The following is a 14,192-nucleotide window of genomic DNA, read 5'->3' on the forward strand; positions in this document are numbered from 1 at the left end:
CCCATCCCGTGCCAAGGAAAAGGGAAAACAAAACGTACGGGATAACAAAAAAGAGCTGTGCAAGAATGTTCATAACAGCTTTACTCATAAGCACCAAAAGCTGCAAACAACCCAGGTGTTGCTTAATAGGAACACAGAGAAACCAAACATAGGATAGTCATGTAATGGAATAGCACTCACCAGTGAAAAGCAACAACATGGAGAAGTCTCAAACACATTATGCTTAGTGAATGAAAGAAGGCGTCCACAAAAAGAGTGCATACTACACAAAATTCTAGAACAAATAACTCATCTATGGTGGTAAAAGGTCAGAGCAGTGGTAGGCTCTGAAGGAGTGGGCATAGGGATTAACTGGCAAGAGGCATGAGGAAACCTTCTAGGGTGATGGTAATGTTCTGTATTTTGATAAGCATTACACAAGCGTATGCTTTTGTCCAAACCCAGTAAATGTGCACTTAAGATTTGTGCATTTCACTGCATGTAAACTTTAGCTGGAAATAAAAAATACTACAAATACTAAACTCTAGTTCATGATGTGCATGCTGAAGTATTTAGTGGGATGTACACTGGTATCTCCAATTTACTTTGAAACGCGTCAGAAACTAAGATGGATTGGTGTACAGAGGGCCGAATAGATGGATAGACACATGTTAAAGGAAGGTTAGTAAAATGTTAATGGTAGAATCTAGGTGGTGTGTAATGGGTGTTCACTGTAAAATTCTTTCAACATTTCCATATGCTTAAAAATCTGTATAATAAAATGTTGGAAAAAGTCCGAAGAAACTAAAACAGTAATGAAGGAAGACTAGCCCTGTATATAGCATGCTGAAACATAAATAAAACCTTAATATTTAACTTAAGTAGAAAGAAAGATCAATGGAACATAGTAGAAAATTCAGAAATAGAACCCCCCATATGGAAAGTTAGTCTATGTTATAAGTGGCAACTCAGGTCAGAAGAGAAGAAATGGATTATTTAATAGTTTTGAGAGAAATGAGCTGCCTTCTAGAAGAATATATTTAGTTCTATGCCTCACACCTTATGCCAGGATAACTTCCCAAATGATCAAATATTTAAATATATATAAATATGTAGAATTCAGTGATTAATGAAAGAAACCATGGGATAATTCTTCTGTTAATACTAAGGGGGAAAAGTCCTTTCAACTATGACCCAAATGCCAGACATGATAACAGACTGACGAATTCAGCCACAAAAACGTCAGAACTCTTCAAGCAAAACCACAATAAGCAAACTCAAAAGACAGGTGGCGAACTGGGGGAAGATTGTGAGATCTCATAAAGTTAATTTCTCTAATAAATAAGTAGCTTATAGCTACAATGAAAAAAAAGATGGAATACAATACGAACAAATAATTCAACAGAAGACAAATCGTTTTTAGTCCCATAAAAATATCCTCAACTACAAACATAATAATGGAAAAAATGGGTTGCCATGTAGTTTTAACTTGCATTTCTATTAGAAGTTAAAAAAAAAGCTGCAGTGTATAATTCACTTTAAAAAGGAGAGAAAGAAACAAACACACACACACACACACACACACACACACACCCCCCACATAACAACACATAAAAATGTGCTCGTAGATATTTTTAAAAGCTCCAGAACATGTATTGCTTGTTCAGGGTGACAGCGATGTTTTTTAACAGCTTATCCTTTTATACTTTTTAAATTTTGAACCATGTAAATGGAATATCTAATTTTAAAAATTAGATTTAAGAAAGTGAGAATAATTATATTGCAAACAAAGGCAGCAGCGTGGGAGGCAGCCCAAGCTCCAGCCCAACTCTGCTACTAATTAACTGGGTGAACTTGGGCCAGTCTCTTGAAATCATTGACTATTCTGGCTGCAAAGAATCTCAGAAATATTCTCATTCCACACTTGTTTTATGGAATAGGAAACAGAAGCACAGAATAAATTAAGTGACTTAGCCAATGTCACATGCAGTCAGTTTACTGCAGAGCCAACAAAAGCTGTAGATGTGTCAGTTTCTTCTTAGATAAGATGGGAGTACTGCCATTAAGAAAAGGCAAGCTGCAGAGATGGGGAGAAAATATTTGCAAATCACACAACTGACAAAGGACTTATATCCAGAATGTATGTTTTTAACTCTCAAAACTCAACAATAGGAACAAAAATAAAGATGCTTAAGATCATTAGCCATCAGGGATATTCAGATTCCTAAAAACCACAGTGAGATACCACTGTGCATTTATTAGAATGGCTAAAACTTTAATTTTAAAAACCTGACAATACCAGATTGGAAAGGATATGGAGCAACTAGAACTGTTATGCATTGTTGTTATACAAAATGCAAAATGGTACAACCACTTTAGAAAACAGTTTGGCAGTTTCTCATAAAGTTAAACATACACTTAACCAATACCACATAACCCAGCAATACCACTCCTAGGTACTTATCCAAGAGTGCCAGGCACTCCAGCCTGGGCAGCAAGAGCAAAACTCTGTCTCAAAAAAAAAAAAAAAAAGATTCTTCCACTTTTTAAAAAACAAATAGTAATTAATTCCCAAGGACTAGAACAGGTTTGTATTACACGTGGCACAAAAAATCTTATAATTTTTCTTTAGGAAAGATAAACCTGAATAACTATGAAATTCATAACACAGTGACAATGTGGAGAGACAGAAAACCCTGAAAAGAGTGTAAAAATAATGTCTTGGAATTTCATCTCCTTGACAATTCAGCTAGGTTTCAGGCATTCTAATTTTTCTCTCATTTGGAAGTGCAAAGTTAATAGAAAAATAGACCAGTCTATTTTTCCGTATTTCTATATCTCACTGTTTAAGTTTTGCTGATCATATTTTAAACTTCCTTTTTATTTAAAGGTGAAATCATTGACAAACACCATCTCTTATGTATCCTTTTCTCTCTCTTAAAGCTTGTTCTTGTGACACCTGGACTGTCTAGAAAGACATGATCCTTCAAATAATTCCTTGTTTAGTTACAATCTCTTTTGTTCCAAAAACTTCGAGTAAAATATCTCTCATATAGTGTTTTTTACCTTTTTAGGGTGATGTACTCCTTTGAGACTACGATGTAAGCTATAACTCTATTTGAAAAGGTTTAAACAAAAACAAGACCATAAATATTGTCTTAGTCCATCTGTGCTTCTGTAACAGCATACCCGAGGCTAGGTAATTTATAAATAATACAAGTTTATTTCTTATGGTTCTGGAGGCTGGGAAGTCCAAGATCAAGGCACCAATAGGTTCAGCATCTGGTGAGGGCTGCTCTCTGCTTCCAAGATGGTGCCTTGTTGCTATACCCTTTGGAGGGGAGGTTCACTGTGTCCTTACATGTCAGAAAGGATGTAAGAGTAAGAGAGTGCTTCTTCAACCTTGAGCCCTTTAAAAGGGTGCTAATCCCGTCCATGAGGGTGAAGCCCTTGTGACTTGCTTCCCAAAAGCCACACCTCCTAATACCTTTGCACTGGGGATTAAGTTTCAACTTAAATTTTAAAGGAGACACCTTTATTCAAACCATAGCAATACCCCCACATACACAATTCTGGTGACAATGTCAGAGGTTCAAGGGCTTTCTGAGTCCTGTGGATTTCAGGATTCCAGGTATATAGAACACAAGCTCCTGAGGGAAACCCTTGGTTCAAACCCTTGCACTGCTATTTAACAGCTGTATGACGTTGGGCATGTATTTTTCCTTTCTCTGCCTTTGTTTGCTCATCCACAAAGTGCAAATAATAGTACTGCTAGGGGCTATATGTAGTGGCTCACACCTGTAATCCCAGCACTTTGGGAGGCTGAGGTGGGAGGATCCCTGAGACCAAGAGTTTCAGATCAGCCTGGGCAACATAGCCAGACCCCATGTCTACAAAAACATTTTTAAAAATTAGCTGGCTATGGTGGCACATGCCTGTAGTCCCACCTACTTGGGAGGCTGAGGCAGGAGGATAGCTTGATCCCAGTAGTTTGAGGCTGCATTTGGCCATGATCACACCCCTACACTCTAGCCTGGGTGACAGAGCAAGACCCTGACTCTTAAAAAAAAGTGCTACTAGGATTTAATCATGCCTTGTCACTGGAAGGCCTCAATAAATATCACCTAGAGGGTGAAAGAAAAATTGACTCATGCCATTTTCCAAGGTTTCTAAGTCAGCCTCCTTAGAAATTTGGATTCTATAGAGTATCGTCAAAGTGTCATCTGCAATCCACTGAAGTCAACTGAAGTGCCTCCTGTTGGGAGATCCAGAAATGCAATGTTATCAAAGCAAATTATGTGCAATTCCATAGACTTTCATTTTCTAATGTATGACTATGGGCTACAACTGGTAATTGACTGAGTTATTAAGAGTTACCAAACTAAAATTAGCACATTACTTGATTTTATCCATGATTCTAATTAGTTTTCTACTCAGACTCTGCTGCCAAACAACCCATGGCAATATCACAAGATACTTGCATCTCCTGCCTACAGATACTTGGCATCTTCTAGACTGGAGGAAGGATGCTTGTTATCACAGCATCATCAGCATTGTCTTGACTGAGGGATGGTTTTGATTGTTGTTACTCTTAACTTTGATGATTTATATTTTATAATTGGTTTCATCATTATCAATTTTGTTTACTGAGAGTCATTCAATGGACCTGAGGACAACAACAATAGTATCAATCATAGTTTGGCCTATAATTTTCCAACGATTTGGTTTTAAGTTGTATATATATAACACGGATCCAATGGGAATCATTCAAATCCTGATGGCTGTAGTACACATGCATATAATCTCCCAAAATATTCTCATATTCTCACTATTGGCACCCGGTGTTTGGTTTTTAGGGGGAAGGGGTGGGGTTGCTGGTTGGTTTGCTCACTACTGGAAAGTAAGTGTTGGTAGTAGAGATGAGAGAATGAATACAGTCTTTTTTTTTTTTTCTGTCAAAGTAGACCATAGTAAAACACGCGTGCATACACTCACACACAACTAAGAATCACTAGGTAGCTAAATTTGAAATTAGATATCAATACTTCTTACTTGCCAGACCCTGAAGAAGTGAGCAAATTTCTCTGAACTTATCTGGGAAATCCAAACATCTACCTGGCCTCCTGTAGAAACAAACTTTCTTCGTAAAGAGTAATTTGGTAAACACATTGGGCTTTGGGAGCCCCAGGGTCTCTGTCACAACCACTCAACTCTGCTGTGGTCATGTGAAAGCAGACACGGACAGTACAAAACAACTAGCATGACTATGTCCCAATAAAGTTTTATTTACAGAAACAGGTGACAGCTCCACTGACTGTAGTTTGCTGAACTCTGCCATACACCATTGTGAAAGTAACATGGCAAAATTCTGGTGATGATATTATTGCTATCATCATTATCATCATCATTCATCAACACCCTTCACTGTTTAGAAAGCACTCCCATTTGACCCTCCCAATCACAGACGCAGGAGCAAACACTACTCAGGATGTTTTATAACTAAGGAAGGCAAGTTCACAAGAAGCTAAGGCTTCAGCCATAGGGTGGGTGGATGTACTGAGAGCAGCCTTCAGCTCCCCTGACCATTAGGCGTCTCCTGTCTGTCACTCAGAGAGCTTGGGAAGCCTCGGCCCATTGTACATTTATTTGTAAGGAATAATTTTCATGTCATTACACTGTCCTCACTACTCCCAGAGAGAAGGTAAACCTTCTCATTGCTGGGGTATAAAAAAATGCTATGGGAAAAATAGAAAAGCTTTTATTTATATTATTGTAAGCTTTTAAAAATGATTTTGCCTGAATAGGCTATATTCCTCTTTTCTGTCTGATTATTACCATTTTTATTTCCCAGTTGTAAAAATATATGTTTGCCATTTGTTTGAAGAACAATGCAACTCTCTCCAATCCATCACATAGCTCTGCTCTTAGCAATTCTCACAGCTCATCAGGAAAATGATTGCCTGATTAAACAGGCGTGACGAAGCCGCAGCATCCTCAGAATGTGCGTGGAGCCCTCGGCCCTGAATGCATCTTACTCCAGCAATGCCAAGCATCGCCTGACGCACAGTGCAAAGAGCAAGACCAAAGGGGAGTTTTCAAAAGAAGGAAATCATGTATTTTATGACCAGCAGCATTTGTAAAAGCTATTTTCCAAGTAATTATGTGAATTGATTTTGGGAAGGCAATATGATTCTTTCAGCTTGATGATTCAACGAAATGAAAACCTTCAGAGGGAGAAAAAAAATGATCAGGTAATCTTTCTCCTGACCACGATTCATGCTGTGTTATCTCAGGCTCCATTGAAGTGCTTATTGTGCACAAAACGCCCTCCAATAATTTCTTTTAAAACATTCATTGTCAAATTAGCAAAGCAGCAGTCGACAGTTGAGTCTTACAACCTAGAGTTCAATGCCGAGAAGTGGGGTTGAGTTGAATCCTATCTCTGCTCACTATGACTTCAGATGCAAGCTACTTATATTCTAAGACTCAGTTTCTCCATCTGTTAAATGGGACAAAATAGAAACTGCCTTATGTGGTTAATGTATAGACATGCAGTTGACCCTAAGAGAGGAGAGGGGCTGGAGAGTGAGTTAATAATCAATCATGCTTACATGACGAAGCCTCCCTACAAATCCCTAAACTAAAGGGTTGGGAGAGCTTCCAGGCTAGTGAAGTCATGGAAGAGCTGGGAGAGCGGCACTCCTGGAGAGAGCATGAAGCTCCACAGCCCTCCCCCACACCTCGCCCTGCACGTCTCTTCCATCTGACTTTTTATCTGTATCCTTTGTTAATGTCCTTTATTATAAACCAGTAAACATAAGTAAATGTTTCCCTGAGTGTTGTGAGCCATTATACCCAATTATCAAACATGAGGAGGTGACTGGAGGAACCTCTAATTTATAGCCAGTGGGTCAGAAGCGCAGGTGACAACCTGGGGCTTGTAATTGTCATCTGATGTCGGGGAAAGTCTTGTGGAATTCAGCCCTTAACCTGTGGGGTCTGTGCCAACTATGGGAAGTTAGTGTCATAATAGAGTAAGTAATAGAACACCCATTGGTGTCCACCAAGAATTGGAGAATTGGTTGGTGCGGGGAAAAAACCCACACATTGGTATCAGAAGTTGTATGAGTGTCAAGAAAACAGTATTCTTCTTTTACTGTCAATTCTCTGAACTGTCCATCCACTTTCTCCTTGAATTCCTGCAATCTGATGTCATCAGAGAATTGTCTTGATACTCATTTTGTTCAGAACCACTCATACTTTTTGTCACTAACCAACTTACCTTGCTGTCTTACTGGTTTTGAACTCTGAGCATTTCTTGTCAGCTGAGTCCTGCTGCTATGTCCGAATGTATCCCCCAAAATTCATAGGCTGGAAACTTAATCCCCAATGCAACAGTGTCGGGGAGGGGGAGCTTTTGGGAGGTGTTTAGGTCTTGGGGGCTCCACCCTCATGAGTGGATTAATGCTGCTATGAAAAGGGCTTTGGCTAAAGCAATTGCGACAAAAACAAAAATTAACAAATGGGACCTAATTAAACTAAAGAGCTCCTACACAGCAAAAGAAACGATCCACAAAGTAAACAGACAATCTACAGAATGGAAGAAAATATTTGCTATGCATCCGGCAAAAGTCTAATATCCAGAATCTTTAAAGAACCTAAACATATTAACAAGCAAAAAACAAACAACCCCATTAAAAAATGGACAAAGGACATGAACACTTTTAAAAAGAAGATGTACATGCAGGCAGGCGATAAGCATATGAAAAAAAACACTCAACATCATTAATCATTAGAGAAATGCAAATCAAAACCACAATGAGATACCATCTCACACCAGTAAGAATGGCCACTATTAAAAAGTCAAAAAAATAATAGATGCTGGCCAGGTGTGGTGGCTCAAGCCTGTAAACCCAGCCCTTTGGGAGTCCAAGGCAGGTGGATCACTTGAGGTAAGGAGTTCAAGACCAGCCTGGCCAACATGGTGAAACCCCGTCTCTACTAAAAATGCAAACATTAGCTGGGCGTGGAGGCGGGAGCCTGTAATCCCAGCTACTTGGGAAGCTGAGGCAGGAGAATTGCTTAAACCCGGGAGGCAGAGGTTGCAGTGAGCCGAGATCATGCCACTGCATTTCAGCCTGAGTGACAGAGCGAAATCCCGTCTCAAAAAATAAATAAATAAATAATAAAAAATAAGGGATGCTGGCGAGGTTACAGAGAAAAGAGAATGCTTATATACTGCTGGTGTTAATGTAAATTAGTTCAGCCATTGTGAAAAAGCAGAGTGGCAATTTCTCAAAGAACTTAAAACAGAATTACCATTTGACCCAGGAATCCCATTATTGGATATATTTCCAAAGGAATACAAATCATTCTACCATAAAGGCACATGCATGTGTATGTTCACTGCAGCACTATTCACAATAGCAAAGACATGGAATCAACCTAAATACCCATCAACAGTAGACTGGATAAAGAAAATATACACCATGGAATATTATAAAACCATAAAAAAGAATGAGATCATGTCCTTTGCAGCAACATGGTTGGAGCTGGAGGCCATTATTCTAAGTGAACTAACCCAGGAAGAGAAAACCAAATACTGCATGTTCTCACTTATAAGTAGAAGCTAAATGATTAGAACACATGGGCATGAAGAAGGGAACAATAGGCACCAGGGGCCGGGCGTGGTGGCTCACACCTGTAATCCCAGCACTTTGGGAGGCCGAGGTGGGCAGATCATCTGAGATCAGGAGTTCAAGACCAGCTTGGCCAACATGGCAAAACCCCATCTCTAGTAAAAATACAAAAATCAGCTGGGCGTGGAGGCACATGCCTGTAGTCCCAGCTACTTGGGGGGCTGAGGCACAAGAATCACTTGAATCCAGGAGGCAGAGGTTGCCGTGAGCCAAGATCGCTCCACTGCACTCCAGCCTGGGTGACAGAGCAAGACCCTGTCTAAAAAAAAAAAAAAAAATAGACACGAGGGCCTACTTGAGGGTGGAAGATGAGAGGAGAGAGAGGATTGAAAAACTACCTATCAGGTAGTATGTTTATTGTCTGGGCAGTGAAGTAATTTTGTACACCAACCCCCCATGACACGCAATTTACCTATATAACAAACTTGCACATGTACCCCTGAACCTAAACTAAAAGTAAAAAAAAGAAAAGAAATCACGCCTGAAAAAGGGGGCTGCTTTGGAGAGTGGGTTCACTCTTCCACTCTCTGCCATATGAAGGCAGACTTCCTCTCTTGCTTTTCCACCTTCCATCGTGTGATGACACACTAAGAAGGCCCACACAAGATGCCAGCACCTTGATCTTGGACTTCCCAGCCTCCAGAACTGTAAGAAATAAATTTTTGTTCTTTATAAACTACCCAGCCTGTGGTATCCTGTTATAGGAGCACCAAACAGACTAAAACACCTGCCTTAAAAAATATTTGTTATTTATTTATCCATCCTACTCAGGTTTTTTAATAAGGAATTTTTTGATATCTAGTGCATTATATTGCCAAAACTAAAACCAAAATCAAGTCAAATAAGAAATTAAAATGTCTCTACTAATGACCCATCTGCTTTCTGATCTTACTTCTATTTCTCCACGTTTCCCCAAAACCAGAAAGTCTCCTAAGTGGCCCCATGGTCACTCAGGATCACTTTTATTCTCAGAATCCAAATTTCTTCACTACCTGGAATTTCTACTTTCTTTCCTTCCACCTAGCCCAGGGTTTCTCATCCTCAGCACTACTGACATTTATTTTTATTTTTATTTATTTATTTTTTTTTTTGAGACAGAGTCTTGCTCTGTCGCCCAGGCTGGAGTGCAGTGGCACAATCTCAGCTCACTGCAAGCTCCGCCTCCCGGGTTCATGCCATTCTCCTGCCTCAGCCTCCCGAGTAGCTGGAACTACTGGCGCCCGCCACCACGCCTGGCTAATTTTTTGTGTTTTTAGTAGAGACGGGGTTTCACTGTGTTAGCCAGGATGGTCTCGACCTCCTGACCTTGTGATCTGCCCGCCTCGGCCTCCCAAAGTGCTGGGATTATTGGCGTGAGCCACAGCGCCCGGCCCCACTACTGACATTTTTGCAGGAGAATTCTTTGTTGAGTGAGAGGAAGCTGTCCTGTGTATTGCAGGATGCTGAGCAGCGTCCCTGGCCTCTACCCACTGGATTCCAGCAGCACCCTTCCTATTTGTGGCAAACATGAACGTCTCCAGGCGCTGCCAAGTAGCCCCTGGAGGGTAAAATGGCCCTTGGCTGAGAGGCACAGTATTTATGTGCAATATTATCAATAATATAATAGTCATTAATATTAATATTAATTAATGTGCAATATATTCTAACCTGAGAGGTCAAACGGTACAATTTAGCACTATAGCACTGCGTATATTACTGTCCTATTATTCCATGTTTTTCCAAATTCACTTCACAATCATATTGTTTCTTAACTCACCTAGCACAGCATGAGGCACAGAGCAGGGACTCAATAATATTCATGTGCTGTGACCAAAGGGAAAATGTCAGTTCCATGCTTTTAGAAAATTTGGTCAAAAGACTCAGTGTGTGTACATTGACAGAGGCAACTCGGTCCGTGGGCATAGGAACGTGAGAACATTCAGATTAGTTGTTTGATTAAAACTAAATCTGCTGGCTGGGCACAGTGACTCAAGCCTGTAATCCCAACACTTTGGGAGGCCGAGGTGGGCAGATCACCTGAGGCCAGGAGTTCAAGACAAGCCTGGCCAACATGGCAAAACCCCATCTCTACTAAAATTACAAAAATTAGCTGGGCATGTTGAGACACACGTGTAATCCCAGCTACTCAGGAGGCTGAGATAGGAGAATCGCTTGAACCTGGGAGGCGGAGGTTGCAGCGAGCTGAGATCGCTCCATTGCACTCCAGCCTGGGTGACAGCGAGACTCCATCTCAAAAAAAAAAAAAACCAAACCTAAATCTGCTAAGTGATCATATCCTATAGTGAGCTTTAAACTACCAATTTTAATAATTTAATGATTCTAAAATTGCAAATTAATAAATTATATTCGATCCACTTGAGAAACTGATTTGGCTGGCTTTTAGACTTTAATCAAATTTTAAATAGCATTCCAAGGTGTTAGAAATATTTCTTTTCTTTTTTGCAAAGAAGACAAATTGGCTGATGAAAATCAGTGGCTTTAGGTCACTCAGGAGCAATTAATCAACAGATATTTGAATAAACGTCATTAAATGACAATACATAAAATGTGATTAAGACATAATGATTATCAGTAATCATAAGGGTGGATAAATGGTTTTAAAATGTCAATTTATGACATTCAGTTATATTGCAAGAACAATCCTTTGATGCATTTTCTGTTTGTATCTATATTTATACTGGCAATATAAATTTGACATTAGATAATTCCTGAAATATCTTAATATTTAAACAGACAATTATGCTTATCAATGTTTTCATTTAAACTAAATCACACTTTTTGAAACATTGCTGAATATGTGATTATACTTCTCTTTTAACTTTTGTTTATAAAATAGAGGACGTTATTCCTTAGCATTAGACTTGAAGTACTCGTGTTAGTCTCAAATATTTCCAATAATTCTCATCGTTTTAAAAAGTTACCTTCTCAGTACTGATCTTGCAAGTGTTAGCAGGTTTTTGAGGCATTTGAGTTGCAAGGACTTACATCTTAGTATAAATTCTTCATTCTTCCTCAAGTGTCCACACAATAGCCAACATCCTGATGTAAAGTAAAAACGTTAATCACTCAGTCAGTTCCATGTATCTACATGTTTGGCGCCACAGACAAAACGTGATTACCAGAAGTTTCCCTTCTCCCTTTGACCCGATGCTCCAGTGTCACACTAATACAGCAAAGGAGGAAGATAGTGTTATGGGAGAGGAGAAAAATGAAGCTAGTCTTATTCGTTGAGATATCTTGCAGTTACGTAAGCACCAAAGAAAAGGAGACATCCAAAATCATGCACAATTCTATCACCAAAGGAAGAATTCAAGGTGGTATTTCCTTCTCAGTGTCCCATGACTGACTTACTCACACATCTCTCTTATCCCAGGCCACCACCATGCTCTGATAAATTGTCTGCATTGGGTTGTGGCTTTTCTCTTGTTTTCAGCCTGTTTTTCTATGACCATGTTTGAAATGAGCTCTAGAATCCCATCAGCAAGTCTAGCTGGGATGAGATCTATCCTAGCTGTCCTTCCAAAAGTTGAAATTCATGAGCATCCCCAGATCTGTGTGCATCTGATTCGTATTTTAGGTTGGTGCAAAAGTAATTGTGATTTTTGCCATTACTTTTAATAGGGTTTAGAAATCATTTAAGATCTTTTAAACCCTTTGCTCTGGGACCAAGGTAGACTCAGGGTCTGACCAACAAAGTTGTTCTAGATTTCTGCTTTCCTAGGCAGCTGCTCAAAAAAATTAAGAAGGGTCAATCTCTTTGCCTGAGAGTCAACAGGACCTACGGTGGAATCAGCGAAACAGGGTTAAATGGAAAGGGCACAGAGCCCCAACCTCACACACAGGTACCTGTTCTGACTCACCCAGTACTCAGTGCGTAGTTCACGGCCACATGAGTGCCTGCTCATAGCTGTAAAAATAAGAGAGAACATGGGTAAACAGCTGATCGATATCAGGTTCCTTAGATATAAAACATGAACCACAATAATAATTCCTACTTCATGGGGATGACCTGAGGCTTGAATTAGATTATTTATTTGAGCATCATACTTAGAAGTGTCAACCACTGTGAAGGGTCTGAGACTTTAGCAAACAAGTTAGCTTGCCACAGAGTCAGGAAATATACTGCACACAGAGCCCCTGCCTGTAGTTCCTGTCTAGCTTGCTGGCTATATTGGTTGATTATATGACGGCTATCTGTACCTCTTTACAATTCATAAGACATTCAGGGCTTTGTGGCTTTTTCTCCTGTCTCCTACATGAAGGGGCTCAGATCACAAGCATGCAAAAAGTAAGTAATCAAAGGCAATAATAAAACAACACAGAACGAAACTATAAGAAGATACAAGGCCAAGGCAGTACATAATTAAGGGTCAGGTGACTAATCCAAAAGTTAATGATTTTCAAAGTGCATCCTGTGGAACCTCCAGAGAGGCATCCCAGAGGCTGTCACAGAGACAAAGAAGGGTCTGAATTTAGGTCCAGGAGTAGGGTTTGTCAAGATGTAAGACTTAAGGTCTCCCACCATCACATTGAGATAATCACCAGCAGCATCAAAAAAAATTGCAGACTTTCTCAACTCGTTCAATATGTCTTGTTCAAGATTTGCAACACTAAGGGAGAAATTGACAGCCCTTGAACAGAGAATAGAGTACATTGAAGCATGGGTGACAAAAGGTGAGATGCTTACCTAGAACAGTGCCATGCCGCTGCTGGGAAGTTGCTTTACAGAACACAGGCCACGTGAGAAAGGCCCCAGCAGCCTTCAGCTCCTTCCTTTCTCCTTAAAGAGCAACAGGGCTTATTCCTGTTTTTCTTTTTCAAAAGTGTGGCCTTTGGGTTCTTCCATGTACATCTGAGGGTGTGATGTGGTGTATGAGGAAAAGTCTAGAGGAACTCTTGGAAACAACATTAGGTATTTTACCTTTCCAGTAACATTTTGTAGATTTACTTGTCAATGTATTTGAGACATTCACAGCCAAAAGCCTGGGATTCTTTGTGAAGGTCCTCCCCATCCCTATCTTTCTTTCTCTCTCAGACTTTCCTTAAAGTTCTCATTGCCTCTGCACTGCTTCTGTGAACAGTCTTTGTCTCCTCCCCACCTTTGGTGGGAAATGTGAGGCAGTCCTGGCCAAGACACTCATGCTCTGGCAATGTGGCTACCAGAGAATGTTGTTGCTAACCCGCCAGTTTCCTGTTGATTTGGGGAGGTCAAGGCCAGGCTCCCACTTGGCTTAAAGGGACATTTTCAGACATTTCTTTCTGTCACTTGGGGTGTCTATGCCTCTCAAATTTCCCTAATAAACTCTTCAACTTGATCTGACCGCTGTGATTATGGTAGGGACAGGACCTAGAGATGGGTTCACTTATTCCACAGTAATGTAATGTATGGGATTATTATTCCAACAAAACTTTCAGATTTAGCTGTTTGATTCAAAGCCTAAGTGGCTTACCAGCCCAAGCCCCCATGTTTGGACTTTCAGCTGATTAGTTCATCCTAGGAATCATTTGGTCATT

Source organism: Pongo pygmaeus, chromosome X, assembly GCF_028885625.2.
Source record: "Pongo pygmaeus isolate AG05252 chromosome X, NHGRI_mPonPyg2-v2.0_pri, whole genome shotgun sequence".
In the NCBI taxonomy this organism is placed as follows: Eukaryota; Metazoa; Chordata; class Mammalia; order Primates; family Hominidae; genus Pongo; species Pongo pygmaeus.